Here is a 27,939-nt window from a genome sequence, read left to right on the forward strand (position 1 = left end):
ATGTAAAGAAATGGAAAGGTATTCCATGCTCATGGATTGAAAGAATAAACATAGTTAAAATGTCCATATTACCTAAAGCAATCTACAGATTCATTGCAATGCCAATCAGAACCCCAATGACATTCTTCACAGAAATAGAATAAAGAATCAGAAAATTTATATGGAAGAACAAAAAGACCTCAAAAAGCTAAAGCAATCCTGAGAAAAAACAACAAAGTTAGAGGCATCACAATCGCTGACTTCAAAATATACTACAAAGCTGCAGTATTCAAAACAGCATGGTACTGGCACAAAAACTGACACACAGAACAAAGGAACAAGATCAAAAGCCGAGAAATAAAACCACACACCTATGGACAGCTAATTTTCAACAAGAGGACCAAAAACATACAACAGAGAAAGGGAAGTTTCTTCAATAAATGGTGTTGGGAAAACTGGACAGCCACATGCAAAAGAATGAAAGTAGACCATTATCTTACGCCATACACAAAATTAACTCAGAATGGATTAAAGACTTGAAGGTAAGACATGAAACCATAAAACTCCTAGAAGAAAATATAGGCAGTACCCTCTTTGGCATCAGTCTTAGCAGCATATTTTCTAATACCATGTCTACTCGGGCATGGAAAACAAAAGAAATAATACACAAATGGGACTACATCAGACTAAACAGCTTCTGCAAGGCCAAGGAAACTAGGAACAAAACAAAAAGACAGGCCACAAACAGGGAGAAAATATTTGCAAACCACATATCTGACAAGAGGTTAATTTCCAAAATATATAAAGAACACAACCAACTCAATAACAGCAACAACAAAAAACCCAATCAAAACGTGGGCAGAGGATACGAACAGACATTTTTCCAAAGAAGATATACAGATGGCCAACAGGCACATGAAAAGATGTTCCACATCACTAATTACTAGGGAAATGCAAACCAAAACTACAATGAGATATCACCTTACACCTGTCAGAATGCCTATAATTAGCAAGATAAAAAATAACAGATGCTGGAGAGGATGTGGAGAAAAGGGAACCCTCATGCACTGCTGATGGGAATGCAAACTGGTGCAGCCACTATGGAAAACAGTACTGAGAGTTCTCAAAAAGTTAAAAATAGAAATACCATATAATCCAGCTATCCCTTTATTGGGTATTTTATCCAAAGAATTTGAAATCAACAATTCAAAGAGATTTATGCACCCCTATGTTCATTGCAGCACTATTCACAACAGCCAAGACATGGAACCACCCAAGTGCCCATTGACTGATGAATGGATAAAGAAGATGTGACATATGTATATATACAGTGGAATATTACTCAGCCATAAAAAGACAAAATCATCCCATTTGCAACAACATGGATGGACCTTCAGGGTATTATGTTAAATGAAATAAGCCAGACAGAGAAAGACAAACACCACATAATTTCACTCATATGTGGAAGATAAACAAATACATGGATAAAAGAACAGATTAGTGGTTACCAGAGGGGCAGGAGGTTGAGGGGTGAGCGAATGGGGTAAAGGGACACATATATATCGTGACGAATAAAAATTAAACTATTGGTGGTGAGCATGATGCAGTCTATATGAAAGCTGATAAATAATAATGTGAAGCTGATAAATAATAATGTTCACCTGAAATTACACAATGTTATAAACCACTAGGACTTCAATAAAATAATTTTTTAATTAGCCAGAAAAAATAAAAATAAAAACTCTCTAGAAGGTCCCCACAGCAGATTTGAGCTAGCAAAAGAATCAGTGAACTTAATGGTGGATCAACAGAAATTATCTTATCTGAGGAAAAGAGCCAGAAAATTATCTAATGAGAAGAACAGAAAGAAAAAGAATGAAGAAAAGAAAGAAAAAGAATGAAGAAAAGTGAACAGAGCCCCAGAGCCTTAGGGGACGCCATCAGGTACAGCAACATATGCATAATGGGAGCACCAGAAGGAGAAGAGACGAAAGGGCAGAGACAATAATAAGATCCATTTGGCGAGTACCGCCATCTTGACCATGTTAAGTCTCCTCATCCATGAACATGGGATGTCTTTCCATTGATTTAGGTCTTCTTAAATTTCTCTCTACAATGTTTTGTACATTTTGAACACGTGGATTTTATGGCATGCAAATATTACTTCAGTGAAGCTCTTTTTAAAAACAAGAGTAAAGGGAAGTTTCTTGGATGCTTACACTGGGTCCCACAGCCAGGATCATTATTCAATCAGCAGGAGAGATGGACACTGAGTTTTTCTCTTCCAGGGACTGATTGATTTTGATACTCATCAGAAAGTCCTAGACATCTTCCTAGGGATTAATCTATACACATATTAATCCCCTGTATCAACCTCATGAATTTTCATAGTTGGAATTTTCCCATCAAACTAAGAGAACCAGGGGACACCACCTTCTCTAATTACCACAAAGCCTGCCTCCTGCAACCTTTGGGGGTTTTTTGTTTTTGTTCTTATTTTGAGGAAGATTGGCCCTGAGCTAACATCTGTGCCAATCTTCCTCTATTTTATGTGGGACGCTGCCACAGTGTGCCTTGAAAAGTGGTGCTAGGTCTGCACCTGGGATCCAAATCTGTGAACTTCTGGCTGCTGAAGTGGAGCACACAAATTTAACCACTACGCCACTGGGCTGGCCCCTCAACCCTTGGTTTATGCAGTCATCCCCTGCAATCCCCAGGTGGCCCTGGGGGGTGTCCAATGTCCTCCTCCCCCATGCTGTGAATATATGAGACTTCTATACTGATGTCAATCTCATCTGTGCAGGTGCTGTATGTTCGGTCATCTCATTCCATTTAAGGTGGGGTATCCCTCCCTCACCAATGGAGTGAATATGAGGTGATCAGAACAACATGGCTATTTGCCTCATGATCCTACCAGTACTATCAAAGTGTAAGGAGTGGAATCAGTGCTCCGCTTCCCTGGTAATTTGCAGACTTCCACCCTTCTCTTAGTATGGGGAATCTGCTACAACCCTCTCTTTTTCTGTTCTCGTACCCACACTGAAAAAAGAATAAAGAAAAAAAAGCCTGCCTTCTCTTTCCTTTCTCTCTCTCGTACCCTCATCTCCATCTCTGTCTCTCTATGTATCTATTTCTGTCTCTCAGACATGGCAGAAATTTCTCAGTGAGTCCCGGCTTTCTCAAAATACCAGAGGTTATTTGTAATGCTCAAAGATTTTAGGAAAAGATTCACTGGATCTCTTGGCTTAATGGAGTTTCTACCTTTTTGATTTTTTAAGGAGGGGAATGTAGTAGGAATTTTTTAGTGGGATGTACAAATATTATGGGTTGTATGTGAGTTTCAAAACTAAATTATCAAAGTTCAATGTGATTATTGTGGGCTTTCTAGATTAGTTACTCTTATTACAGGAGTAAAAAGCTACTCCTAGAGAAGAAAGCAATAAAGTTAGGAGATGAAAGCTGCAAAGCTAATTCCAGAGTGTTAACCCTGCTTCCCCTCTGCCATTTTCCCTTGTGGCCCTGACACATTCTTGTCTTCAATTTTGTTTGTATGTTAATTATGACCCATGCTAACACAAGAAAGGAGCTACCCCTGTTGTTCACCTTTCTTTGAGTCAATTATGTCACTGATACTTTCAGTGGATGTGACATCTGTTCAACTGATCCTGGTCTCTCCCTTGCACCACCATTACTCCACTCTACTCAAGGTCAACCAGACTTAGTCCTCTCAAGAATGCACCTGGTAGCTACTTCTCCTAGTCAAGGAAGCTAGTGGCTTCATAAAATAAAAGTGACAAGGGGGTTAGTGACAAGGAATGAAAGAAGAAGAGTGGGTGTTTGGAAGGAGTGAGAGGAAAGGAGAAAAAAGGAGGTGAGAGCAAGGAAGGTGGGGAGATGGAGAACAGGAGGAAGAGGAAGAGAAGAGGGAAGCTGGAGGAACAGGAAGGGAACAGTGGAGAGAAAGAGAAGAGCTGTAATATGAACTATGTGCCCGACACTGTGGTAAGAACTGTGCCTCATAGAGTCTCACCTCAGTCCTAGTGGAAGGACTAAAAAATCAGCATTTTATACATAATATAGGGGGAAAACTCTGAAAAAGTTAAATAATTTGCCGAGGATGCAATAACTAATAAAAGGTGGGGCTGAAAATCAGACCTAGGAGTATCAGACTCCAAATCCTAAATCCATTTACCCTGTGCAGCCTACAGGATGGAGTGAAGACGTGAAGATGCTGAACACTGAAGAGATAATGCAGTGTAGTCATAAGAACGTTTGTTCAAAATTCAATCTTGCCAATAAAATTATCCTTTATGAGTCTCAGTTTTCCCTTCTATATTTGGTAATGGTCAACTTCTCTTGCAAGATTTTGGTGGAGATTCTGTAAGTTCATGTTCCAGAAGGTAGTACATAATATCATGCTCAATAAATAAACCTTTTCTTCTCCAGTGGTGTTGATTTGGCTACACCTGAGGTCAAGCAGGCTTGGGGTGGGTGACAGAGAGTGAGTTGTGAACCTTCAAGTCATGGGACAGCAACCCTAAGTAAGGAAAAGGAAAGGGACATTTCCAAGAAGATTTCTTCTGGTTCAGAGAACTCTAACCAGATCAAAGGTAAAGACATGCTTTTCAAATCAAGAAATGTCAGCTAATAAAAGAACAAAGAGGCACAAAGGAGAATATGCAGAGAAGGAAGCAACGAGCATTTCAAGATATCTAATTCTGTTAAGTTAGTGAAAAGCCTTTGATGTAGAGAAAGACAATGAACCAACAAGGAAAATGCAGAGAAATATCCAGATTCAGATATGAGAGCTGGACAAAGAACACTGCCTTTGTTTTTGTTTCCAGAAGAGAGAAAAGCCACCCTCACAAATTCTCTCATCTACTTTCATTTAAAAAAAAATGTCTATTGGATTTTCTGCATAAATAATTATATCATCACAAAAAAGAGAATGCCACAACATATTAAAAGATCAACACACCATAGCCAAATTGAATTTTTGGAGGCAAAGCAATGGGAGCTCAGAATTAGAAAACCTAACAATTATAGCAACAGATTAAATACAAACATCACACAAAATCAGTAGCACAGGAGAACATGATTCAATTGCCCCTCGCACCAGCCTGGGGAACTTTTAATTTGGAATTGCTGACTCATGGACTGAGAAGTGATGTGGATAGCAGCTAACATTTATGGAACACTTCCCATGAGGTGAGCATACGCTAAGAGCTTTGGAGGCATTCTCCACTTAATACTCATAACCTTTAATTCCCCTGCTATTCCTTGAGTGAGATATTGTTTATTAATTTTTTTTTACATAGGAGGAAGTGAAGCATCAGAGAGTTCATGTAACTTGCCCAAGGTCACACAGCGAAGAAGTAGGTGAGCTCGAAAGGAAACCCAAACTTTCATTTTTGCTTGGCTTTTTAGCAGTAGAACCCTTTTAAAAACCTAGAATGTATGTCAAAACTATCTATGAAAAATAAAGCAGCTCTGTGTGTGAGGTGCTTAAGACAGTGAGACAACACTCATAATTATAATTAAGAAAATATCTTGAATTCCTCTAATAAAAGTACATTATCAAACAGTTATGCCCAGCCCCAGTGCTCAGAATGACACCTGACACCTAGAAAAAATTCAATAAATATTACTAGGGAAAAGAATATATATCACAAATAATCATCTCTACAATTGTTAAAATATATTTGATAATTTTTTTCTTGTATCAATGCTATTTGATAAATTTTAAATAAGTCCTTATTAATAAGGACCCTTAAAGAAGAAAGAAAATATCAGGGGCCAGCCCTGTGGCTGAGTGCTTAAATTCACGTGCTCTGCTTTGGTGGTTCACCGGTCCAGATCCTGGGCGCAGACCTACATACCACTCACCAAGCCACGCTGTCATGTCATCCCACATAGAAGAACTAGAATAACTTACAACCAGGATGTACACAACCATGTACCGGGGCTTTGGGGACAAAAAAAAGAGGAAGATTGGCAACAAATGTTGGCTCAGGGCCAATCTTCCTCACCAAAAATAAAAAAGAAAGAAAATATTTCTTTAACTTGCTAAGAAAAATATACCTTTCCAAATATAGGTTTTCCAAATCAACATCCAACATCACAATTAATGGTGAAACATAGCAGATATTATTATTAAAGGAAAAATCAACAAACGCTTAAGCTCCTAAAACAAGGGCACCACCTTTAGGAAGTTTGGCATAAATCACTAGGACAGAATGGACCATTTTTTACAATTGATGAACCAACATTGACACATCACTACCACCCACAGTCCATAGTTTGCATTAGGGTTCAGCCCTGGTGTTGTATATTCTATGGGTTTGGAAAAATGTATAATGACATGTATCTATCCACTTAAATTTTAATGGTCTTTCTCCATTATATACTTCTTTCTCCGAAATTTGTATTAGACAATTTTCATACACAAAGAAAAGTTTAATGAAGAGAACAACACATACTCTCCACCCAGGTCCAACAATTGTTAACTCTTTGCCGTATTTACTTCCTCTCTCTTCCTCCACACCACTTGTGTTGCTGTGTAACTTTTTGAAAGTACATTTCAGACACCATGGCTTTTCACATCTAAACATTTCAACATGCATCTTCCAAGAATAAGGACAATCTTCTATGCAACCCCAAACAATTATCACATATAAGAAAATTAAAAGTCTCTGGAAATTCAAGTATCTATATACATGTTTAATTCATCTATATTCGTGTTTCATGCGTTTCACTTTCATCACTTTAGAAACAATATGGTTGTTACTTGCAATTAGCTTTCTACCCTCGGTAACAGAAACCATTTCCAATAAACACTGTAAAAATAAAAAGGCAAAAGAGGGCAAAATTATCATAATCATCAAATTTAAATGACACAGAGTTAACAATATTTCCATAATATCATTCAATATCTGTTCTTATTAAAATGTCCCCAGTTGCTCTCAGACTGTCTTTCGAAGTCTTTTGTTTTTTAACTGAAAAGTAATCTGGGTCCATGCACTGCATTTGGTTGTTATATCTCTTTGGCTTCATTCACTTAGAATAACAATCATAATTTTCTTGGGCAAGACTTAGACAAGAGGCCACACTTTAGAGTGTTCTACACATCACAAACATACACACCCACAATGATTTAAGAACACATTGGTGCCTCCATTACTCATGAGCTGGCACTCATCCATGGCACTGTGCAATCCACAGCCCTCGACACCCACTCTTGTGTCTAGCACCAGCCAGGCCTCAGAAAAACTTTTCTCCACAACCCTTGCCCTATGACCACAAAATATACAACAGAAAGCCCTGTGAGTCGCACCATTACCAAAGTCAGACATGAACACTCTGTCAAGCTTTGGAGAATGGGAAGATTTGAGTAGCAGAGCACTCCTGTAAGAAAAAAGAAATGTTTTACTCTCAGACAAAAGACCACCAAAGTAACTGCATAATGAAATATTAATTCCCAGCAGTGAAAAGCATTCTCTCTCTTTCTTCTTAGTAGTTCAAATTGTGAGGGATTCATAAACGAGTCCAATATTTGCAACAGTTGCTCAAGGTAGCTGTGGTGGGTTGAATAATGTCCCCCCAAAATTCACGTCCACTCAGAACTTCAAACTGTGACCTTACTTGAAATAGGATCTTTGTAGATCTAATCAGTTAAGATAAGGTCATACTGAATTAGGGTGGGCCCTAAATCCAATGTTTAGTGTCTTTATAAGGAGAGGACACACAGAGACACACACACAGAAGAAAGCCATGTGAAGATGGAGGCAGAGATTGGAGTGATGAAGCTACAAGCCAAGGAATGCCAGGAGCGTTCTTTAATTTCTTTCAACGTTTTGTAGTTTTCAGTGTACAAATCTTTCATCTCCATGGTTAGGTTAACTGCTAAGTATTATACTCTTTTGGAAGCTATTGTAAATAGAATTGTTTTTGTCATTTCTTTTTCAGATTGTTCATGATATGTAACCTGAAGCGAGTTCACTCACCCATTGCACAGCAAGCCAATCTCTGACACCAGGTGTAGTGGAAGTAGGATTTTATTATTGCACAGCGCTGAGCAAGGAGAAAGGGCAGCTAATGCTGAAATCCCAAACTCACTGAAAAACTAAAAGGAAGGGTTTTTATTTGGGGTTTTAGGTAGGGGAGGGGGAGCATATGTCCTTTCCCACCAGCCTGTCTTTGGCCTTGAGACTACTTGCAGAGAGGAGGGAGCTGGTGACCTTGCTGGTCAGCAGCTTTCCCACCAGCCTGTATCTCTTTGCAGGGAGGAGATAGTGAATCCAGGCGCTTGTCCTTGGCTGTGTCTGTCTCCATGGATGATAGTGGATTCTGGAGCCAGGAAGCCAGAGAGTAAGCAGGGAAAGAGTGTTTTGGTTTTAATTCCATATATGCTGGGTTTAATGTGGGGGAACCAATATCAGGGTTGGTATCATTCTTGTATACAAATATAATTGATTTTTGTGTGTTGACTTTGTATCCTGCTACTGTGATGAATTCATTTATTAGTTCTAAGAGCTTTTTTGTGTAATCTTGAGGGTTTTCTACAGATGAGATCATATCACCCGCAAACAGAGAGAATTTTACTTCTTCCTTTCTAATTTGGATGCCTTTTATTTCTTTTTCCTGCCTAATTGCTCTGGCTAGACCTTCCTTAGTACTATATTGAACAGAAGCAAAGAAAGCAGACATCCTGGCCTTGTTCCTGATCTGAGAGGAAAAGCTTTCAGTCTTTCACCATTGAGTATGATGATTACTGTGGGATTTTCAAATATGGCTTTTATTATCTTGAGGTAGTTTCTTTCTATTCCTAGTTTGTTGAGAGTTGTTTATCATGAAATTTTGAATGAAATCATGAAATGTTGAATTTTGTCAAATGCTTTTTCTGCATCATTTCAGATGATCATGTGTGTTTTTTTCTTTCATTCTGTGATGTGATAGATTACATCGATCAATTTTCGTATGTTGAACCATTCTTGCATTCCAGGAATAAATCCCTCTTGGTTGTGGTGTATAATCCTTTTAATATACTGATGACTTCTGTTTGCTAGCATTGTGTTGAAGATTTTTGCATCAACGTTCACAAGGAGTATCAGCCTGTGGCCTTCTTTTCTTGTAGTGTCTTGTCTGGTTTTGGTATCAAGGGAATGGTGGTTTCATAGAATGAGTTAGAAAGTATTTCCACCTCTTCAATATTTTGGAAAAGTCTGATAAGGTTTGGTATTAGATCTTCTCTAAAAATGTGGTAGAATTCACCAGTGAAGCCATCAGGTTCAGGGCTGTTCTTCCTTGGGAAGTTTTTGATTATTGATTCAATGTCCTTACTAGCTTTAGGTCTATCCAGATTTTTCTATTTCTTCATGATTTAATATTGGTAGGTCTTGTGTTTCTATATACTTGCCCATTTCACCTAGGTTGTCCAATTTGTTAGTGTCCAATTGTTCATCGTACTCTCTTATAATCCTTTGTATTTCTGGAGAATCAGTACTAATGTCCCCACTTTCACTTCCAATTTTAGTAATTTGTGTCTTCTCTCTTTTTTCTTAGCTCATTTAGCTAAAGGTTTGTCAATTTTGTTGATCTTTTCAAAGAAGCAACTTCTGATTCCATTGACTTTCTCTATTCTTTTTCTATTCTCTATTTCATTTATCCCTATCTAATCTTTATTCTTTCCTACTTTCTGTTAGCTTTGAGTTTACTCTGTTATTCTTTCTCTAGCTCCTTAAGTTTCAAAGTTAGATTGCTGATTGAAGATCTTTCTTGTTTTTAATGTAAGCATTTATAGCCATCAATTTCTCCCTTAACACTGCTTCTGCTGTGTTCCATAAATTTTGGTGTGTTGTCTTTTTGCTTTCATTCATCTCTAAGTATTTTCTACTTTCTCTTGCAATTTCTTCTTTGATCCATTGCTTGTTTAAAAGTGTGTTGTTCAGGGGCTGGCCCCGTGGCCGAGTGGTTAAGTTCGCGCGCTCCGCTGCAGGCGGCCCAGTGTTTCATTGGTTCGAATCCTGGGTGCGGACATGGCACTGCTCATCAGACCACGCTGAGGCAGCGTCCCACATGCCACAACCAGAAGGACCCACAATGAAGAATATACAACTATGTACTGGGGGGCTTTGGGGAGAAAAAGGAAAAAATAAAATCTTTAAAAAAAAAAAAAGTGTGTTGTTCAATTTCCATAATTCTGTGAATTTTCCAATTTCCCTTTTGTTCCTGATTTCTAACTTCATCCTGTTGTGGTTAGATAAGACACTTTGTATGATATCTATCTTTTTAAATGTATTGAGACTTCATTTGTGACCTAACATATGGTCTGTCCTGGAAAATGTCCCGTGTACACTTGAAAAGAATGTCCCACGTATATTCTGTTGTTGAGTAGAGAGTTCTGTATATATCTGTTAGATCTCATTGGTTTATTGAGTTTTTTAAGTCCTCTGTTTACTTACTTATCTTCTGTTTTGCTGTTCTATCCATTATCATGAGTGGGGTATTGAAGTCTCCGAATATTGCTATCATCTCTCCCTTCAGTTCTGCCTGATTTTGCTTCATACATTTTGATCGTCTGTCATTAGGTCCACAAATGTTTATAACTGTTATATCTTATTGCTGTATTGAAACTTCTATTAATAAATAATGTCCTTTTTTGTCTCATAATCTTTTTCAATTTAAGGTTTATTTTGTCTGATGTTAAGGCATCCCTGCTCTCTTTTGGGTACTGTTTGCATGAATATCTTTTTCCATCCTTTCCCCTTCAACCTGTTTGTGTCTTTGGATTTCAAGTGTGTCTCTTGTAGACAGTATATGGTTGAATCATTTGTTTTTATCCATTCTACCAATCTCTGTCTTTTGATTGGAGAGTTTAATCCATTTACATTTAAAGTAATTACTGATAAGGAGGGACACACTTCTGTCATTGTGATATTTGTGTTCTATAAGCTTTAAAGCTTTTTTGGCCCTCATTTCCTGCATTGTGGTCTTCTCTTGTGTTTTGTTGATTTTCTTTTTGTAGTGAAATTTTTAAATTCCCCTCTCATTTCCTTTTGTATAAATCTATGTCTCTTTTCTTTGTGGTTACCATGAGGATTACATTTAACATCCTAAAGTTACAAGGTTCTAATTTGAATATATACCAGCTTAACTTCTATACCATATAAACATTCTCCTCCTTTACAGCTCCATCCCCACCTCTTTATATTGCTGATGTCATAAATTACATTTTTATACATTGCATCCCAAAAAAACCTAACAATTATTTTAAATGAATTAGCCTCTTAAATTAGGTGGAAAACAAGATTTGGAGTTACAAACCAAAGTTACAGGAATACTAGCTTTTACACTAATAGTTGTTCTTCTCTTTAAATGTATTGATCCCTTAAATCATGTAGAAAACAAGGAGTGCAGTTACAAGTCATGGCTACAATGATACTACCTTTTATAACTGCCCATATGTTTATCTATATTGAGATCTTCATTTCTCCACACGGCTTCCAGTTAGCGTCTAGTGTCCCTTCATTTCACTGTGCAGGACTCCCTTGAGAATTTCTTACAGGGCAGACCTAGTGGTCATGAATTCCCTCAGTTTTTGTTTATCTGGGAATGTCTTAATTTTCTCTCACTTTTGAAAGCCAGTTTTGTTGGCTATAGGGTTGACAGTTTTTTTCTTTTAGCACTTTAATATATTAACAGGCACACTGTCTTCTGGACTCCAAGTTTCTGATGAGAAATCTGTTGAAGATATTATTGCGGACCCCCTGGATGTGACGATTGGCTTCTCTCTTGCTGCTGTGGAGATTCTCTGTCTCTGGCTTTTGAAAGTTTGATTGTACGTCTTGGTGTGGGTCTCAGAGTTCATCATACTCAGAGTTTATTGAGCATCTTGGATGTTTGCATTCATGTCTTTCATCAAATTTTGGAAGTTTTCAGTCATTATTTCTTCAAATATTATCACTGCTCCTTTCCCTCTTGTCTTTCTGGGACTTCCTTGGTGCACATGTTGGTTTGCTTGATGGTGTCCCACCAAACCCTTAGGCTCTGTTTATTTTTCTTCAATACTTTTTTTCTGTCTCAGACTCAATAATTTCTACTGTCATATATTCAAGTTGGTTGATCTCTTCTTCTGCCTGTTCATATCTGCCTTTGAATCCCTCTAATGAAATTTTCATTTCAGCAATTGTACTTTTCAGCTCCAGAATTTCTTTTCAGTTTCCTTCTAGGTTTTCCACCTTTTTATTGATATTTCCACTTTATTTACACATCGTTTTCTTTCCTTTCTCCACATCTTACTTTAGTTCTCTGAGTATCTTTTAGACAGTTGTTTTAAGGATTTTGTCCAGCATATCTGCCATTATGTCTTTTTCAGGGACACCTTCTGTTGATTTATTTATTTATTTTCAGTGGCCATACTTTCCTATTTCTTTGCATGCCTTGTGGTTTTTAGTGGAAAACTGGACATTTGAATCTAATAATATGGCAACTCTGGATATCAGATTCTCCCCTTTCCCCAGGGTTTGCTGGTTTTATTTGTATTTATTGTTTTGTTGTTGTTATTGTTGCTGTAGGCTGTCTGTGTGCTGAGGACCAGCCTGAGGTATAAACTTAAGGTCTTCTCAAGTCCTTTCTCAGACTTTCCCCGGACAGGCACAGTCACTTTTTAATTTTCCCCACATATATAGTTGTTTTTTTAACGTTTTGGTCTTTAACGTCTGGCTCCCAAAAGGGAAAAAAGTGAAAAGAAGGGGTGAAAAAAAGGCGCTAACCCTTCAAATTCCCTGGAAGCCACTTCAGCTGGAGGGAGAGGGACTTGCGACAAAGAGGGGAGGCACAGCAGCAATGGCTGCCCACCTCTTTCTCTGCACCTCTGTGACCAGAGGCAGCGATTAGTGATCAGAGCACAGATCCCCAATATTTTGGGGTACAGGGTCCTTATCACCCATGTTGGCTCCCACAAGATGCATGTAAGCTTCTCCAGGAACATACACACAGCTGTCTGCCACGTGGTAGCTACTTCTTAGCTGTGCTAAGAGCTGGAATTAACCACAATTTACTGTCCAAGCTTTCCCCTGGAAGTTTCAAGACTTCAACAGACTCCAGGGTTCCAAAATACTTATTTCAGACAGATTCTGCCAGTGCAATTGTTGTCAAGGTGGGGAGACAGATTCCTGGTGCTTCCTATTCTGCCATCTTCCTGTTGTTTGCCATATTTTTTAAGCTAAGTAGCTTGGATTGATAGTTCTAACTACTAAGTTAAAGGAAATTCATGGGACAAAGGAGCAAGTTAAATGACACCATGGGGATACAGTCAGCAAAATCCAGATGCGTCTTTACCAAAATTATTTTTAGAAAAAAAAGAGGGGAAGCCATAGTTTAAAAGAGACTTAAACACACAAAGTCAAGTGCAATGTGTGGCCCTCACTTGGATCCTGACTTGAAAAACCGGGGAAAATATTTTTATGAGACAAGCAAGGTTGTCTATTTAATTGGTTGGCTATTTAATCATATTAGGTATTTTAAATTCTATTAGATATGAGAACTGAGACTATGCATTTCAACATGACTTAACTGTCCCACGAAATTCTTGCCTAGGAGAATGTCTGTAAAACAGTAAAGAATGCATTTGCTCCAGGAAATTACTGCAAACCAATTTATCTAGGCAAAGAGCTTATTCACCTGGGCAAATAGCTCACCTATCAGACAATAGTTTTCTTACCAAGACTTACTTCAAGACCCCCATGTTATTGTGTTCACCAATGCCAAACTATTGTGTCATAATCCTTGCCCAATCCTAGCCAGTTACCTTCTTTGAAGAACCCACCTCAAATAGCCTTACTTAATTTTCCCCTTTGTGGCATTACTGAGACTCTGGTGGTCTTTGTAAGAAAGTCAATTGTTAACAGGTATAATAATAGTTTTGTGGCATGTTTATTTTAAAGGAAGGGGGGCCCAGCCCCGTGGCCACGTGGTTAAGTTCGCCCACTCTACTTCAGTGGCCCAGGGTTTCACTGATTCAGATCCTGGGCCCGGACATGGCACCATTCATCAGGCCATGCCACATAGCGCAACCAGAGGCGCTCACAACTAGGATATACAACTATGCACTGGGGGGCTTTGGGGAGAAGAAGAGAAAAAACAGAAAAAGAAGATTGGCAACAGATGTCCGCTCAGGTGCCAATCTTTAATAAATAAATAAATAAATAAATAAATAAAAAGAGGGAGCTTATCTTTTTGAAGAAATATACTAAAGGATTTACAAATTAAATGAACTAAAGTCTGAGATTTGCTTGAATATAAAGTTGATGCAAATAATCCATAATCAATCTGAAATCAAAACCGGGGTGAGTTTATTTTGAGCCAGGTCTGAGGACTATAGCCCGGGGCCAAGGGCATCAAAGAAGTGGGGTGTACAGGGTGGTTGTAAACCATCTTGGAACAAAGAGCATACATCACATATGATGGGACCTTCCCTTTTACTACTGTCATGAGGTGCTTAGCTCACACAGCAGGTAGGTGGTCAGCAGGTCAGTGGTCACGAGGTGAGCACAGCAGGTCGGTAATTAATCCTTAGTTTCCAGCAAGAGATGCTTATCCTTAAAGAAAGGCTGATGTGGCCAGCCCTGTGGCTGAGTGGTTAAGTTCATACACTCCACTTCTGCAGTCCAGGGTTTGCGGGTTTGCATCCTGGGCACAGACCTTCCTGAATGCAGACCTACACACTGCTCATCAAGCCATGCTGTGGGGTCATCCTACCTAGAAGAACTAGAATAACCCACAACTGGGATATACAACTATGTACTGAGACTTTGGGGAGGAAAAAAAAAGAAAGAAATGCCAATATTGGGGAGAAGCTACATCCCTATCTTTAAGGGCATCATTCTTGTCTTTGGGACATTGTAAATGTTTAAAGCAGATGTACAATGCATGCTCAACAGGCCACGTCAGGTCCTTTTGGAAAAACAAGGTCAGGCCCAATTAGTTTTACACCAAATGGCTTCCTCATATACTCCAATATATCCTATTGCTTTTCATTTATTTATCAATAATATGGGATGGAGAGTGGGTGGGGGCTTAGAAGAAATGAAATCGACCACAGGGTGATAATTCTTGAAGTTCGTTGGGAGCTACATCAGGTTTCTTATACTATTTTTGTCTATTTATGTATGCATTTGAAATAGTCTGTAATCAAAGAGGTTTTTTAAGTGTGTTACTCAGACTACAATAGTGACGTTATGCTTGATCTTCCTCTCTTCCTTTCCTACCCTAAATCCAATCTATTAGCATATCCCACCTTCAAAATTCTTCCAGAATCTGACCATTTCTCATTGCCTCCACTGCTACTTCCCCAGTCCAAGCCACCGCCCTTTCCCACCTTGATTATTGCAGAAGCCAACGGTCTCTATGCATCAACCTTTGCCCTCCCCCAGCATCACTCTATTCTCAAAACAGCAGCCAGAGTGATCCTTTTTAAAAATAAGTCTAAACCCTCTTCTCGAAATCCTGCAATGCCTCTCCATCTCAGTGAGAGTCAAAGTCACAGTTCTTATGATGGCCTCCAAGGTCCTACACTCTCTGTACCAACCCTTGATCTCTCTGACCTCATCTCCTAAGACACATCCCTTGGGTCACTCTACTCCAGCCCCACTGGCCTCCTTCCTATTCCACCAATGCACCAGGGACTCTCCCACCTCAGAACTTTTGCACCTGCTATTTCTTCTGTTCTGGGGAGCACTCTCACCTCCTTCAGTGTCCCCTTATCAATGAGACCTTCTCTGACCACCGTATTTATTTATTTTTTTACTTTTTGTTTTTATAGCAGTAACATTGGATTATAATATTATATAACTTTCAGATGTACGTCATAATATATTTCAAATTCTGTGTATATTACATCATGTTCACCATTCAAAGACTAACTATAATCCATCACCACACATGTGTTCCTAATCACCCCTTTCGTCCTCCTCCCTCGCCTGTTCCCCTCTGGTGACCACCAATCCAGTCTGTGTTGCTATGTGTTTGTTTGTCGTTGTTTTTATCTTCTACTTATGAGTGAGATCATATGGTATTTGACTTTCTCCCTCTGACTTAACTCACTTGGCATAATCCCATCAAGGTTCATCCAAGTTGTCACAAATGGCTGACTTTCATCATTTCTTATGGCTGAGTAGTATTCCAATGTGTATATATACCACATCTTCTTTATCCACTCGTCTCTTGATGGGTACCTAAGTTGCTTCCAAGTCTTGGCTATTGTGAATAAGGCTACGATGAACTTAGGGGTGCATGTATCTTTATGTATTTGTGTTTTCAGGTTCTTTGGATAAATACCCAGCAATGGAATAGCTGTATCATATGGTAGATCTATTCTTAATGTTCTGAGGAAACTCCATACTGTTTTCCATAGTGGCTGCACCAGTTTACATTCCCACCAGCAGTGTACGAGGGTTCCCTTCTCCCCACATCCTCTCCAACAATGGTTGTTTCCTCTCTTGTTAATTATAGCCATTCTGAGTGGAGTGAGGTGATATCTCATTGTAGTTTTGATTTGCATTTCCCTGATAGTTAAAGATGCTGAACATGTTTTCATGTACCTGTTGCCCATCCATATATCTTCTTTGGAGAAATATCTGTTCAGATCTTTTGCCCATCTTTTAATTGGGTTGTTGGTTTTTTTGTTGTTGAAACGTATGAGTTCTTTGTATATTTTGGATATTAACCCCTTATCCAATATATGGTTTGCAAATATCTCCTCACAATTGTTAGGTTGTCTTTTTGTTTTGTTAATGGTTTCCTTTGCTGTGCAGAAGCTTTTTAGTTTGAGGTAGTCCCATTTGTTTATTTTTTCTTTTGTTTCCCTTGCCTGGTCAGACGTGGTACTTGAAAATATACTGCTAAGACCGATGTCAAGGAGCGTGCTGCCTATGTTTTCTTCTAGAAGTTCCATGGTATCAGGTCTTACCATCAAGTCTTTAATCCATTTTGAGTTGATATTTGTGTATGGTGTAAGATAATGGTCTACTGTCATTCCTTTGCATGTGGCTGTCCAGTTTTCCCAACACCATTTATTGAAGAGACTTTCCTCTCTCCAGCGTATGATCTCAGCTCCCTTGTCAAAAATTAGCTGTCCATATATGTGTGGGCTTATTTCTGGGCTCTCAATTCTGTTCCATTGATCTGTGTGTCTATTTTTGTGCCAGTACCACGCTGTTTCAGTTACTATGGCTTCATAGCATATTTTGAAATCAGGGAGTGTGATACCTCCAGCTTTGTTCTTTTTCTTCAGGATTCCTTTGGCAATTCAGAGTCTTTTGTTGTTCCATATAAATTTTAGGATTCTTTGTTCTATTTCTGTGAAAAATGTTGTTGGAACTTTGATCAGGATTGCATTGAATCTATAGATTGCTTTAGGAAGTATGGACATTTTAACGATGTTAATTCTTCCAATCCAAGAGCACAGAATATCTTTCCATTTCTTTGTGTCTTCTTCAATTTGTTTCAACATTTTATAGTTTTCAGTATGCAGATCTTTCACCTCTTTGGTTAACTTTATTCCTATGTATTTTATTCTTTTTGTTGCAATTTTAAATGGGATTGTATTGTTAATTTCTCTTTCTGCTACTTCACTTTTAGTGTATAGAAATGCAACTGATTTTTGTATGTTGATTTTGTATCCTGCAACTTGACTGTATTCATTTATTGTTTCTAAAAGTTTTTTAGTGGATTGTTTAGGTTTTCTATGTATAAAATCATGTCGTCTGCAAATAGTGACAGTTTCACTTCTTCTTTTCCAGTTTGGATCTCTTATTCTTTTTCTTGCTTGATTGCTCTGGCTGGGACTTCCAATACTATGTTAAATAAGAGTGGTGAAAATGGGCCTCCTTGTCTGGTTCCTGTTCTTAGAGGGATAGCTTTCAGTTTTTCTCTATTGAGAATGATATTAGCTGTGGGTTTGTCATATATGGTCTTTATTATGTTGAGGTATTTTCCTTCTATACTCATTTTATTTAGAGTTTTTATCATAAATGGATGCTGAATCTTGTCAAACGCTTTCTCTGCATCTGTTGAGATGATCATGTGATTTTTATTCCTCATTTTGTTAATGTGGTGTATCACATTGATTGATTTGTGGGTGTTGAACCATCCCTGCACCCCTGGAATAAAACCCACTTGATCATGATGTATGATCTGTTTAATGTATTGTTGTATTTGATTTGCTGGTATTTTGTTGAGGATTTTTGCATCGATGTTCATCAGTGATATTGGCTGTAATTTTCTTTTTCGTGTGTTGTCCTTGTCTGGTTTTGGTATGAGGATAATATTGGCTTCGTAGAATGAGTTAGGAAGCCTCCCCTCCTCTTCAATTTTTTGGAACAGTTTGAGGATGATCACCCCGTTTAAAACTGCAACCATCTTCCCCAGCCCAAGCTCTTCCTCTCCCCCACCTTTTTTCTCCCCTTTGTACTTATTGCCATCACATACCATACTTGTTTTTAGTATTTATTGTCTCCCCACTTAGAAAACAAGCTCCACTGGAGCAGGGATTTCTGTCTGTCCTGTTCCCTGCCGTAGCCCCAGTGATTAGAACAGTGCCTGGAACAGAAAAGATGCTCAGTAAGTATTTATTCAATGACTGGTCACTAGTGTCTTCCACACGCTCTCCTCTGCCACTGCGCTATTCCTCCAGGGTTCATATTCAGGTATTAGGTCCAGATGGGATAATTAGGAAAGAAAGTCTTGATTTTTTTTTTAATTCTCCTAAGGGAAAAGAGGTAGGACCCTAGCACAGCAGTCTACAAGTGGTCTGTGGAAATGGTGCCCTCTGGACCAGAATTCTGTGACGCGTGCCTCTGGGGTGGTGCCCTTCTCCCCCCAGTGGACCCAGGCCTTTAGACAATGGCATCACCCATAAATGATCTAATGTGCTGGGAGGCTGGAAAAGATGTTTGATTTCCCTCCCTAGGAAGCCATGAAATGCAAACTAAAACAACAATAATTTATCTTGGCAGTTTTACAAACAAAGGAGAGAAATAGAAATGAGCAAACTGTTCAAGGTAGACTTTTTTTTTATTGAGTTATTGATAGGTTACAATCTTGTGAAATTTCAGTTGTACATTAATGTTTGTCAGTCATGTTGTAGCTGCACCACTTCACCCTTTGTGCCCACCCCCCACCCCACCTTTCCCCTGGTATCCACTAAACTGTTCTTAGTCCATAATTTTAAATTCCTCATATGAGTGGAGTCATACACAGATTATCCTTCTCTCGCTGGCTTATTTCACTTAACATAATTCTCTCAAGGTCCATCCATGTTATTGCAAATGGAATGATTTTGTTCTGTTTTGCAGCTGAGTAGTATTCCATTGTATATATGTACCACATCTTCTTTATCCATTCGTCTGTTGCTGGACACTTAGGTTGCTTCCACGTCTTGGCTATTGTAAACAGTGCTGCAACAAACATTGGGGTGCATAGGACTTTTGGGATTGCTGACTTCAAGCTCTTTGGATAAATACCCAGTAGTGGGATGGCTGGATCGTATGGTAGTTCTATTTTTAATTTTTTTGAGGAATCTTGTTCAAGGTAGACTTTTAATGCAGTGCTTGCTTTGCTGGGCACATCTCAAGACAAATGACTCAGATTTCTGACTTCTGAAATACCAGAAGAATTACATCACAGAATCAAAACTACCAGTATGCACTTTGGAAAAAATGTTTGGCAGTACCTACTATAAGACTACCAATATGGACGCCCCATGACCCAGCAATTCCACATGGGGGTGTACATCCAAGAAAAATGATGGCATCTACCCATAGACAAGAATGCTCACGGGAGCTCCATTCGTAACAACTCAAAACTGGAAACAGCCCAAATGTCCGTCAACAACAGACTTGGGTAAATAAATGTGGGATATTCATAAAAAAAAATGCTTCACAGCCATTTAAAAAAAAATAACAATACTGCTACATGCCACAACATGGTTGAATCTCATGACATAACATTCAATGAAAGAAGCCAGAGACAAAAGAATACATAATTGTACCATTCCTTTCACATAAATATTAGAAACAGGCAACTGTAACTCATGGTGAGAGAAATCAGAAAGCTGTTGCCTCTGGGTAGTACTGACTGGAAGGGGCACGAGGGAACCTTCTGGAAATACTAGAATGTTCTATATCTTGACCTAGGTGGTGGTGACATATATGTATATTCATTGAGCTGTACACTTCAGTTTTGTGCTCTAAGTTATACCCCAATAAAAAGTTAAATTCTTAAAAATTTTAAATAAATTCAGATTAAATGACTAGTATGGCAGTACTTTCAAGACATAAAATACCCGAATGCAGGACTACCCCAGGGGAGTGTACACCTGGAGAACGGGGCCAGGTGCTCAGATTCCTTCTCTCACCACAAGGTGGCTCTCTCCCCTCTTTCAAGTCTTTCCCAGTCCTCTGGGAAAACTCAGGCAAGACACTGGAGGAGGAGAGTCCTGTGCTCCTGAAAGGAAGAGCTTGGGTCTGGGGTGAGAATGCTGTGTAAATGACACCGCCCTCATTACAGAAGAGCATAGCCCTTGCAAGGCAAAGACTTGAATCCCGGCCCCGCCATTTCCCAGCTGTGTGACTTTGGGAAGGTTCCTTAACTTCTCTGTGCCTCAGTATCATTTGTACAGTGGAAATAATAATAGTACATACCTTGAGGGGTGGTTGGTGGGGGTGGTACTGTTGTTGCTGTTAGTGTGAAATGAGTTAATCCTCATGAAACTCTTAAAACATCACCTGGCACAGAAGAACTCAATGTCATTACCTGAATTAATATCAAGAGATGAAATCTCAGTAACCAATAGGGGGAGACGCGGCCTCCCACTTCTTCAAGGGCCAACTGGGTATTGGGAGGCTGGCTGAGCTAAAGATAAGAGATCCCTTTCTGGCTTCCATGTTCTTTGCCAGAACTTGATGGCCTGCTCACAGTGGCCACAGCCAGTGCTGGTCCACATCTGTGGACCAGTCTTTCTGTAGCTTTCAAAGTGTGTATCTCAATGCAGGAGATAGAATAATGACACTCCCCCTCCCCCCCCCCCCCCCCCCCCCGCCAGAGATTTCCACATCCTAATCCCCAGGACCTGTGAATATGTTCCCTTCCGTGGCAAAAAGGACCTTAGAGGTGTCATTAAGGATCTTGAGATGCGGCGATTATCCTAGATTATCAGGAAAGGTCCAATGTAATCACCTGGGTCCTTATAAGAGAGAGGCGGGAGGAAAGGAGTCAGAGAAGGAGAAGTGACAACAGAAGCAGAAGTCAGAGTGATGTGACTAGGAGCTGAGGAAAGCGGGCAGCCTCTGGAAGCTGGAAAAGGCAAGGAGCGGATACTCTCCTAGAACCTTCAATAAGAAACAGAGCCTTTGATTTTAGCCCTGTAAGACCTAGTTAAGATTTCTGACCTCCAGAACTATGAGATAACAAACTGTGCTGTTTTAAGCCACTAAATTTGTGGTGCCTGTTACAGGCGCAATTGGAAACTAATACACTCGATTTCAGGCAACGTCTGGGCAACTTGGCGATGTTCACAGTTGTACATCTTACTTTTCTTTCTTTATTTAAACAGGAAATGCAATCTCATGGTTCAAAATTCAGTAAGTATGTACAACCACATTGAAAACCTGTCTGTCAGAATTTAGCTGAACACGCACACGCCCTCGGACCCTGCACTTGCATTCCTGCCTCGATACTCAACAGAAACGCACAGGAATGTCTGCAAAGGACCTCTAAGGATTGCTCCTAGCGGCGCTATTTGTAATTGCCAAAAATTGGAAGCGATGCAAATGCCTGTCAACAGTAGAGAGGATAAATAAATGTGCTCATCATTTCACGCACAGCCACCTTGGGCCCGGAATCCTTCCATTTCTCAGTGCTCACAGCAGGAAGAGCGAGCATCAACAGACCTGGAAGAGTCACACACACACACACACACACACACACACACACACACACACACAAATAGTGACGGGATTTTCACACACTGAGGTATACAGGGCAACTATTCGAGTTCAAAACTGATTTGGCTTGAACTGGAAAGCCTGACTTATGGCCTATCAAACATACATTGTACATCTGCTTATCCATTAAAGAATACACTGCCTTAAGATAAGAATGCAGACTTCCCCTCCTACACCCTATCAGCAACGCCTCCACATTCGTCCCTGTCCCGACATCAGGGTCATGTTGACCTGCTAATTTGCAACTGAATATCTCTTTGAAATTTTGATGGAAATTTATCCTGGGTGTGTTTAACGTATGTTCTTTGTTCTAAAAAGATATGACTGTACTGAAACCCACACTTCTCCAGAAAGCCTACTAAGGCCTTCCCAGGTTATAATCCTCGCTCTGGCTCATAATAAACTCACCCCAATTTTGATTTATAGGTTGGTTATGGATTATTTGTGTGGACAATAGTTATAATTTCAATGTCAGTATCTATAGAGTGCTGACCAGCGCAGCAGGATTGAAGGACTCTCCACGTGTCAATTCATTTCATCCTCACAACAACACAAGGAGGTCAGTGCTTTTATTACCCCCATTTTACAGACGGGGACACTGAGGCACAGAAAGTCTAAATAAGAAGCAAAAGCGTGCTTGCTCGTGCAGAAGGAAGATTTGAACCCCAGCAGTCTGGTTCTACTGTGAGAGCGGGAGGTGCAGAAAGCCGGGAGTGGGATGCAGCCTGGGAGTGGCTGGGAAATGTGCAACCCTCAGGACCAGCTGCAAGAGGCCAGCTGCCTCAGTGCCCTGTCTGGAAGCACTATCTCTTTTTTTTTTTCTTTTTGCTAAGGAAGATTAGCCCTGAGCTAATATCCGTGCCCATCCACCTCTATTTTATATTTGGGACACCACCTCAGCATGGCTTGATAAGTGGTGTGTAGGTTCACGCCTGGATCCGAACCAGCAAACCCCAGTGCCAGCGAAGCTGAGCACATGAACTGGAAGCACTTTCTAATCCTCAGGCTGTCCCTACACATGGGCAGCCTTTCCAGGAGCTTGGTGGGCACAGGTTGGGGGTGTGAGGGTGTGGGGCTGATAACGCCCCTTCCAGCTCCAAGGTGGGTGATAGGACATTGATTCCTGGTGTGCGGACCTGAAATTGGCCACCCCAAGATATGTCTCTTTGGCATCAGGATTATTTGAGGCTGATTGCTTTTGATAAACTGGGACAGGGAAGGAGGCTCTGAGGAATGGAATTTGCCCTTTGTTAGGACACATTTACATTTATAAGGTAAATCTCTATCTGTAAAGGTGCCTCCCTCTCTGTACCAGGAAGAAGAAAGGACATGACCTTCTCTCTAGAAACTCTTAATCAATACCAAAGGCAAGGACTTAAATTTGCATTTTATTGTGCTAGTCTGGTAACCTCCTGTAACTGACTTCCCTCCCCCTCCCAACGTTGGCATTTCTTTAAGGATTAAGCATCTTTCCTTAGGGAAGGAACTGATTGCTGCGCTCACCTGTGGCCGCCCAGCTCCAAACAATCGACTTGCCTCCGGCTACGCCCTCTGAAACAGCAGACCCACTACTTGCTGTGTCCATCAAGTGCTGTGCCGACAGGGCAATCTTGTGACTATTGTGGGAGGGACATTTCAATCACATGTGAAACACCCTGTTTGGGGGTATATAAGCACTCTGTGCACCCCACTTCTTTGGTGCCCTTTCTTCCTTCAGGAAGAAAGGCCCCGGGCCATGGTTCCTCATAAAGCTTTGTTTAATTTTCTCTTGCTATTCTGTCTCATGTGAATTTAATTTGTTCTCCAGCCAGACAAACCCACATTTGGGAAGAGGAAACGTCTTCCTCCCGTACACTGGTCTGATAGTCAGTGCCAGCAAAGCCTGCAGGGCCGCAGTGATGGGCGTGGGGGGAGCCAGGAGTAACCTCAATATTGCAAAAGCCCACCACTGGATCCAGGTTCTTTATTCTCAACCAGAATCTCTCTGAATGGCCAGGAGATACTGGTTGTCTCTGACAGTGCAAAATAACCAATAACCATTCTAGAGATTAGAGAAATAAGCTGAGTTTTACTTGCGCCAGAGTGAGACTGATAACCCAGGAAGGCCTTAGAAAGCGCCCCAGGGGCTGGCCCCATGGCCGAGTGGTTAAGTTCGTGTGCTCTGCTGCAGCAGCCCAGGGTTTTGCTGGTTCGAGTCCTGGGCGTGGACATGCCACCGCTCATCAGGCCATGCTGAGGCGGCATCCCACACGCCACAACTAGAAGGACCCACAACTAAAAAAAAACACACACACACACACAACTATGTACCGGGGGGCTTTGGGGAGAAAAAGGAAAAATAAAATCTTTTAAAAAAAAAAAAAGGAAAGGAAAGAAAGCATCCCAGGGAAGCATGGTTTTCAGTCCAGCCTTATGTTTTTCTAGAACAAAGAGCATACATTCAACACACCCAGGGCGCCGGCCTGGTGGTGCAGGGTTAAGTTCGCACCTCCCATTTTGGCAACCCAGGGTTCACCAGTTCGGATCCTGGGCTCGGGCCTACTCACCGCTTGTCAAGCCATGCTGTGGTAGGCATCCCACACATAAAGTAGAGGAAGATGGGCACGGATGTTAGCTCAGGGCCAGTCTTCCTGAGCAAAAAGAGGAGGATTGGTGGCAGATGTTAGCTCAGGGTTAATCCTCCTCCTCAAAAAAAAAAACCAAAAAAATAAAAAAACCTAGGATACATTTTCAAAGTTTTAAAGAGGTATTTAGTTGCAAATTAGCAAGTCAACATGACCCTGAGGTCGGGAAAGGGACTGATGTGGAGGCGTTGCCAAAAGGGTGTTACCAATAGGGCGTAGGAGGGGAAGTCTGCATTCTTATCTTAAGAGAGTGCATTCTATAATGGATAAGCAGATGTACAATGTATGTTTGACAGGCCATAAGTCAGGCTTCTTTAGTTCAAGCCAAATACGTTTTGAACCCGAATAGTTACCCCATCTCTCTCCATATGTGGAACTCTCTTGGCATCTCCCTCTGCTTGGAGGCCAAGGACAAAAATAACTGAGTTCTGATGGGTAAAACACAGGGAAATTAACTAACACTCCAAATGCACGACACAGGGCAATAAATCTTCCAAATGTGGAAGATTGGGTTTGGGTTTGCCAGATTAACTGTAAAAACATGACTGCTGTGACAGAAGTGAGCCTCTCAAAGCCTGTGAGCCCTGAGGATAGGGAGGTTCCAGGAGACCAGAAACCAGGAAAACCCCACACCCACAGTTACTGTAAGAATGACAGCTACAGACAGACCAGTCCCTCCATCCTACATCCTGTGGCGCTGGAGAGATGGGAGCATGCCTGGATCCCTGCCTCAGGCCCCTGCACCAGGACAGCTGTCTCGAATCTGCTGGTGACAGCCCAGCCTCACTTCACCCAGGGAAATCCTAGAATCATCTGGGTCTGATTATTTTTACAAGCAGCAAAAGGCCTGGGAAACTGGCTTGTTCAAACCCCTCAATTTCCCTCATTTGTAAAATGGAAAGCCTCATTGTTCTGGTTTTAGAGAGCTGTTGTGATGATTAAGTGACTTCCATGTGTCACGTGCAGGGAACCAGCCTGGATTGCAGGTTTGTGAGGCCCGAAGCTTAGGCAAGAACTACAAGGAAAGATCTGTGTGTGTGTGTGTGTGTGTGTGTGTCTGAGGAAGATGGGCCCTGAGCTAACATCTGTTGCCAATCTTCCTCTTTTTGCTTGAGGAAGATTGTTGCTGAGCTAACATCTGTGCCAATCTTCCTCTATGTTACGAGGAATGCCACGACAGCATGGCTTGATGAGCAGCGCTAGGTTCACACCTGGGATCTGAACCTGTGAAGCCTGGGCCCCCGAAGCGGAGCCTGTGAACTTAACCACTACGCCACCAGGCAGGTCCCATAAAGTTTTTCTTTTTTTTTTTTTTGTGAGGAAGATCAGCCCTGAGCTAACATCTGCTGCTAATCCTCCTCTTTTTGCTAAGGAAGACTGGTCCTGAGCTAACATCCGTGCCCATCTTCCTCTACTTTCTAGGTGGGACGCCTGCCACAGCATGGCTTGCCAAGCAGTGCCATGACCGCACCCAGGATCGGAACCGGGGAATCCCAGGGTGCCGAGGTGGAAAGTGTGCACTTAACTGCTGTGCCACCAGGCCAGCCCCCTCAGTAAAGATTTTGAAGGGAACTCAAAATGATGCGGGGTCGGTGAGCCAAGAAGTCGAAAGAAAGAGTTCTTAGACTCTCAAGATCTGACAGTAGTGCTCTTTTATTTAGAGGATAGTGTGGAATAGCATGGGGACAGGACCCATGGGCAGTCAGAGCTTCTGCTGCCGCCGCTTCTGCTGCCCCCACTGGCATGGGGACAGGACCCATGGGCAGGCGGAGCTGGTGCGTGGGGACAGGACCCACGGGCAGTCAGAGCTCCTGCTGCTCCTGCATGGGGACAGGATCCATGGGCAGTCAGAGCTCCTGCTGCTGCCACTTCTGCTGCCCCCGCTGGCATGGGGACAGGACCCATGGGCAGGCAGAGCTGGTGCGTGGGGACAGGACCCACGGGCGGTCAGAGCTCCTGCTGCTGCCCCGAGTTGAGGGTTAGGACTAATTTTATAAGGCATGGGTACGTGACTTATTTTTACTGGAGAAAAGAAAAGATGATGTAAAAAGTCATTAAATGATTTCAGTGCAGATGGGGTCTGGTTATTGTGCGGTCATATAACTTTAGATACAAATCTAGCCATATAGATCGGCATGCAGGTGAGGATGCCCCGGGCTTCTCTCCCTGGGGCAGTCCTAATTCATACCATAAAAAAAGTCCACTGGGTCATATAGTTTGTCATGTAAGCCAGGTCACCTTGGGCTTCTCTAGCTGGGGCAGCCTTAATCCACATCAAAAAGATCTTGGGAGGCACAGAATCCTCATCTGCACCTTTATTGACAAAGCAATGCTCAATTGACTTAAAGGCAAAAATTAAGAAAAACATAGATCGATCGACGTATCATTGAAAGACAGGTCGATAGATCTAAATTAATCTATCTAGATTAAAAACCCCAAAAGAGCTAATGCAGTGGCTATGATCAAATACTGTCAGCATTCACTCATCAACCGGCAAATGGCGATGCTTCCCAAGCTCCCTGCCAGCCTCCTCTAGACAGCCACACCCAAAGAAGAAATGCAGACACAGTGGCTTCTTTGCTGAGCTGCCGTCTACCACTTTGTTCCCTTCCCAGCACAAACGCCGTCCACCCTGAGCCTAAGAGCTTCCTTCCAGGAAGTGACACATGGGAGCTCCCTGGGGTCCTCTCCCAAATGACCTCTCCTGTCAGCCAGCAGAGCCCAAGAACTTTGAGCTGGTGGGGACCATGGTAGACTGTACATCTGGCCCCGATTCTTCGTCCCTCCGTGTATCCGTCCGTGATCTTTCCCATGTAACTTCATAGTTACACGACTCTGGTTTGGCCGTGTGACTTGCTTTCACCAACAGAATGAGGTGGAAGTGACAGAGTGCCAGTTTCAAGCTGTCGACGGAAATAAAGAGTCTGGGTAAAGGTTAATTAAATGAGTCTATTTGATAATCAAGGGGAGGAATTCGAATCCTGGGAAACAGACCATCAGAGCAGGCTGATGGAACCGCTCCAGGGTGCGTGAGTGCAGGCGCAGCTCATCTCTCTTTCACAAAGCAGTGCACGTGCAGGGAAGAGCGAAAAAACTTACAACTAGATTTCACATATGTCCAAAAAGGGAGAGAGTACATCTGGGCTTTTCTCTAGATTATACTTGACGGTAACATAAACAAGAATTCCTTGGTGATACATCAAACAAGTTCAGAGCTGCTGACGTCATCTATGTGTGGAGGGAGGTGAGGACCAGGGTTGTTACTTATTCCCTTAATCTCCAAGAAATGCAGCTGTGGGTGTAGGAGCTCGGGACCCCTTTATCTCTTCCTGTTG

At 41.2% G+C, this 27,939-nt stretch overlaps 1 long non-coding RNA gene across 2 annotated transcripts in view; it reads right to left on the reverse strand.

The window, feature by feature from the left end:
* The window catches only part of LOC123281064 (uncharacterized), a 64,595-nt gene extending 39,674 nt beyond the window's left edge, over positions 1-24,921 (reverse strand). The window contains exons 1-2 of one of the 2 annotated variants that reach the window (XR_011498688.1): positions 24,527-24,921; positions 20,679-20,762 (exon numbers count right to left, since the gene is read on the reverse strand). This is a non-coding gene — a long non-coding RNA (uncharacterized lncRNA). The remainder of the gene's footprint in view (positions 1-20,678; positions 20,763-24,526) is intronic. The other variant, XR_011498689.1, reaches the window with a different exon arrangement.
* Between the last annotated feature and the right edge of the window lie 3,018 nt (positions 24,922-27,939).

Source organism: Equus asinus, chromosome 26 (assembly GCF_041296235.1).
Source record: "Equus asinus isolate D_3611 breed Donkey chromosome 26, EquAss-T2T_v2, whole genome shotgun sequence".
NCBI lineage: Eukaryota > Metazoa > Chordata > Mammalia > Perissodactyla > Equidae > Equus > Equus asinus.